A 5,725-nucleotide genomic window follows, 5' to 3' on the forward strand; every position below is an offset into this window, starting at 1 on the left:
GCCGTTTAGCAGTTACGCATAGGTAGACATTTTTCGCAAAGAATAAAACTTATTCCAAGAAATTTACAATGAAAATGGTCTAGATCTATTCTCAGTACTATAAGCAATAAACATAAGCCAAAAATTTAACTGTCACCTCCTCATGTCACTCATTATATCAGATTTCATCCATAGCATGGAACTACATTTTGGACTACTTCACATGTAACACTGAGTAGTCATTTCCGGTTTGGTGTAATCCGTCCTTAAAGAAACATTTTTCATACTCAAAATGTGTTATTTTCACTTAAATTGTACCAGTAACCTAAATGCATGAAAAAAATACCAGTTTCAGTTTGATACAATCAATTTTCAAGGTTTTATGGCTTTTTCAGTAACGTATGCTAGCGCGCCAAATTTCCTGGAAAAAAGCTGTCGCGACATCATTTTTGACCACTTTTCCTTGCTTGAGCTTATTTTTGCCATATTTTATCAAGTTTTACCATAAACTGCACTCAAATCACACACTGTTACTGTAAAATATACCCAAACTCACCCCTGACACCTAAAACATACCAATATCTAGTCAATAAATATGCATTTTTTGAAAAAAATACACCCAAAACAGTGATTTTGAAATATGTGACGCGCCATGACATTTTGGGTCCAAATTCGGCGTTACGTCATTTGAGAAAACATCGATTAAAGTTACGTTACCAAAAAAATGGTTGACGTTACCACGTGTTTGCGGCAATTGATGCATTTCTTGTTTTCAATAATACTCTACCTTGCCACAAGAAAAAAATGAAGTGACATTTATAAACATTTCCGTGTTTTGCAATTCCGTTTCTTTAGAAATTTTAAATGATTGATAATTTATCGCCCTTTGAATCGACACGCCATTTGTAAACATCGAAGGTCACGGAGAAAATGAAACTACCAAAAACAATTATTTGATGATTTATTTCGATTGTATAAAGAATGACAGTTAGCGAATCTCAAGGTAAGTAAGTATTTAAGCGATATGTAGTGTTAAAAATATTGTTTGAGTTCATATCGACAGTTTTGTCCGATATCTTTTCCAAAAATAGCCCGGATTTGACACTAATGACAGATTCGAGGTAGATTTAGCGCAGTTCACATTTTATTTACAAGTGTCAATATATTGTAGACTATATTTTATTTACTAAATCTGCCATGAATTCAACTTTTTTTAAATCGGTTTTGACTCTTATTCAGTAGAATCTGCAAGACAATTACAAGAAGTATTCAGTAGAATCAGTATGCAAGACAGTTACATGAAGACCTTGTGACTCTGGTGCCAGACAAAATTACAACAGTCAGTCATAATGTTTAGTTACATATTAAAGTTAAAGCCATTATCATATAAATATAGCCATGCCATGAAAGTGACTGATTAGGAATAGTTGAAACACATCTATTGTCAGCTTCAACCACTAATTTCTTACATGTAATGTCAAATCAGTCCATACTGGTTTCAGAACAGTTTCCGATAAAAAATGAGGGTTTTCATTTTATTTATTTTTAAATACAAATTGTTTACAAAAGTAATCTACAAATCGTTTAACCCTAGTCTTTACTCTTTGCAAGGATGTAAACAATACCGGCCTTATCTGTGCATTCGTCCAAAAACAGGGGCTCCGAAAGGGCAGTCTAATTAACGTTAATTGGTTTATCTACAGTACCAGTTTCCGATAAATGGTTTTTTAAGCAGCTTTAGAATTGTTTTGACTGAAAATCTTTTATAATTTTGATTTTAAATTATGTAATTAACCTTTACTACTTTTTCCCATAAATCGTACAGGGTATGGCTACCTTCCGTTCCGTTACGTACGGTACCGTACAGCACCTGAACAATCATATTATGCAACACTTCAGACAAGCACCTTTCACATCGTGTATTTGTCTAGCTTTGTAAACAGTAGTTTATTTGATTACTGTATACATTGTACCCCCGGTATATGGGAGTTTTATATTGATTTTAAGTCCTTAAGCTGTGTTATATAGATTTTAAAAAAGTAATAAAAAAAGATAAAAGTTTAAGTCGAGGCTGGGATTTGAACCCACGTCCTCTTACACCTGAAGCGAGCGCTCTACCTTGTTACTAAATACCCATGTGATCCACTAGCTGTATAATTTCCTTAATATTTTATCTAAATTATAAAGGGAGAGTAATTCTACAACGGAGTGCAAATCATAAGCTCAGGATTTACCTCCCTGGAATAGGACAAACATGGGTTTTGTCTTCCGCGCATGCGTGACATGTGGAATCCCTCAGATGTAAACAAAACAGAAAATTGACTGCTTAATAAAGAAGGTAGAATTTCTCTGTAAACACTTGCCATTGATGAACGAAATTTCACTTGATGTTTGCTTGTGAAACAGCCTTCCAAAACACATAGTACTCCCTTTATGAAGGGTAACATGAAAGGAGAAATTACGAGAATTCGGATACTGTTACTGTCCGGGTACTGTTCCAATACCAGTACATAAAACTTCTACAAGGCATAAATATTGTTTTTACTTGGAAAGAGAAAGAGTTTTTTCCAAAGCTTTTCATGTAAAATTTGCATACTGTTCACTTGGCCATTATTTCTGGATTCCTCACCATTCTGTACTGTTCTTGGCAAGTGACTAAAACCCAGTTAGTAAAATAAATAAACTTTAGATACATTTTGTTTTGAAAGCCTTGCCAGGAATTCAAACCTATTACTCTTTTTATAGAAGTCTTTGTGCTAAATATGTACTGAGCTAACTGCCCAGGGCATTTTTATCTCACATTTCAGCCTTTTTCAGTATTTTTTCATTTTACAGATCAACCACTGTGGATTGTTTGGCTTGATGCAATGACCTTAAACAGTGAAATGATTTTCCAGGAAGGTCTATACACAACAAGCTGGATTTTATGGGGGTTTGTAAATTTCTTCATATATTTTTACAGTTACTATACTGCTATTCTAAGAAAGATAAAGACATTAAAGTAGCATAAACATAAATGATCTATTTCATTCATAACATTTTAAGAGAAATGATTTTGATTATAGACTCATTCAACAAATATATGTTATATATTAAGAAGTGAATAAGTAATGACGTACAATAATTGAATATATCATGTATGTATTTTTTCATATTTTTAAAATTATTTTTACAGTATTTGTGTTTACATTAAGTTTGATTGCATGAATTGTATGTCTAGTCTGTAGGAATCTTAGCTAGTTTATGTATTCTTGAAAAGCTACTTTTTCTGCATGAATACTGTGAGATTCTTGGATGAGTTTATACTTATCAAATCTGCTTTCAGCCAGCTTTTAACAAAAAAGACTCTCTTAAGCTTAAAAGTTGCTTTACAGTCTTATATTCTGTAACCTTATACTAATCTTATTAAAATGAAGTTCTAATCTTGATGAATTTTTGTTTTGCAGTGATGAAAGAACTATGAATATATAAATGGGAATGAAACAGAAGGAATTAATATGTTCTACTGATCATCCAGCTGAAATCATGCCTGTGGAATAGAGTGCATGTCACAAATAGTGATATGAGCAAATAACTCCATATTGCACAAATAATGTCATGTTTCCTTCCCTCATGACCTGAAAAAGTTAAAAATTCTAGTTCAAATTACAGATGTGTTTCAAGAAAAAGCTGTGAAGTTGTTTGAGAAGCACTATCCTAATTGTTCTAACAATACAGAATTTAACTTATAAATTTTCCAAAACTGCATGCATGAAATACTAAGACATGTCTGTTGAATGAATCCTAGTTGTTTCAAAACTACAACATGTGTGACATTAAAGCACAACCTTTGGAGGAAACATTTTTACAATAAAAACTGCCTTACCAGTGTGAGTGTAGGAAGGATTTTTCTAGAAATGGCAGAAAACTACCAATATAGCAGAAAATATTTGTTACTGGCTGAATATAATATATTTTATTTCAAGAATTAATCATGTTAATCCATGGTTATAATTGTGTTAAAAGATATTTTTAAATGACATGACCTTTGCAGAAATAGCTATTTTTTTGCAAAACATTGTGAGTTGCCATGGTAACACAAATTTGACTTAAATTTAGATTTGTTTGATTATGTAAACAGCATGTGTCTTGTTTATATTCTGCTAATCAGACTGGAAGAAAATATCTTTTATGTGTAACCATCAACAAAACATATCATAACACATATCTGCCATAAAATGGCAGAGCTGTAATGCAGGTAGGCATATCAGGAAAATATGTAGTTCTGAAAGACAAGTTATATTACATAAAATGATGTTTTTTTGTTTTTTTTTTATAAATGATCATAATTGACCATTCGTGGTGTAAAACAAATGTATACTGAACAGATGCTAAATGAATGTTCTGATTCTTTCTGGAAAATTTACAAAAAACTACTATTTTAAGAAAATAGTACATTGTTGCCATGGTAACATTGATTTAACTTTAATATTAAATTATTTTGGATATCATCATATGTAAACAACATCTTTCTTGTTTATATGTTATATATCTTAAGCTGTATTATGTTAGTGAATATATTTTCATATGTAATAATTGCATCAACAAAGCACTATGTTATTACACAAGCCTGCCTTAAAATGGCAATAGTTGTAACTGAGAGAGGTGTATCTGAAAATTATGTATTTCTCAAACCATATTACATTAATTTTCACAGAATGATGTCTACTCTCTTACTTTTAAATAAGAAAACAGACAGCTTTTGATGTAAATATATGGAAAAACACTTCCAATATTCAATTAATTACAAAGAAATTGCCAAAAATGTTAGTATTTTTGTAAGAAAATACCACATCGTTGCCATGGTAATGATTCACTGATCAGTATATCTAAGTCTTTTGAAATTTTAGCAAACTCACAGTTAATAATAACAGTCTAATAATTTTCTTTCTTACTGTTTAATAGATAAGGTGTCTATAATAATAAGATTATTGTCCTAGTTTTTGGGATGTTGTCTAATTTGATATCAAATAAATTCTGTATCTTGTTCAAAAGAATGTCATAAAACAGTTGTCTGCAAACTGTTAGCACACTAGAAAAAGTTAATTGTGTATTTATTTCACATTCTATGTAATTTATTGCTAGATTCATCAAGAGACTGTTAAAAAAGAGGTTAAACAACAGTGTTGCTATAGAAACGATTTTTAGAACATAAATATTTTTATGCTACATGAAAGAAAGAGACAAAAAGAAATACATTCCATTAATTGCATGTTGCTTTTGTTATTTTATCATGTATTTTATCTTGATATTATTTAAATATGGAGTCATTTTTAAGATATACTGTCTCAATTTTGATACAGTTAGACAAAAACATGGTGTCCGAAAAGTGGTAATATCTCCATGACAACGACTGATTTTTGTTGCCAAATTGAAGATTTTTACTCAGAACCGGTCAGTCTGTCAGATTAGCCCAAAACCGCATTTTTGACCAAAATTGCATTTGGACCCAAAATCTCATGCTCTGTCACATATTTTTAGTTTTTCTTCTTTTTCTCTGCTAAATTGCACTGAAATTGTCATCTTCTATCATAATCTGGCCAAACTAGCCTGTTTACAGCCACATCTAAACAAGTTTAAGTTTTTACCCCTGCACAACTTATAGGTTACACTCTACCAATTCAAGTCCTTATTTATTTCATATTAATAACAAAACATTCAGACCTCATTTTCAGCACTTTAGAGCATTTCAGTGATATGAAAACCA

The 5,725-nt window shown here is 31.2% G+C and overlaps 1 long non-coding RNA gene across 1 annotated transcript; it reads left to right on the top strand.

The window, feature by feature from the left end:
* The first annotated feature begins 754 nt into the window (after nt 1–754).
* On the top strand, nt 755–5,230 carry LOC128555129 (uncharacterized). Its single transcript, XR_008369811.1, has 3 exons — nt 755–982; nt 2,815–2,911; nt 3,426–5,230. It is a non-coding gene; the product is annotated as an uncharacterized LOC128555129 (long non-coding RNA).
* The last annotated feature ends 495 nt before the right edge of the window (nt 5,231–5,725 follow it).

Source organism: Mercenaria mercenaria, chromosome 2 (assembly GCF_021730395.1).
Source record: "Mercenaria mercenaria strain notata chromosome 2, MADL_Memer_1, whole genome shotgun sequence".
NCBI classification, from domain to species: Eukaryota; Metazoa; Mollusca; class Bivalvia; order Venerida; family Veneridae; genus Mercenaria; species Mercenaria mercenaria.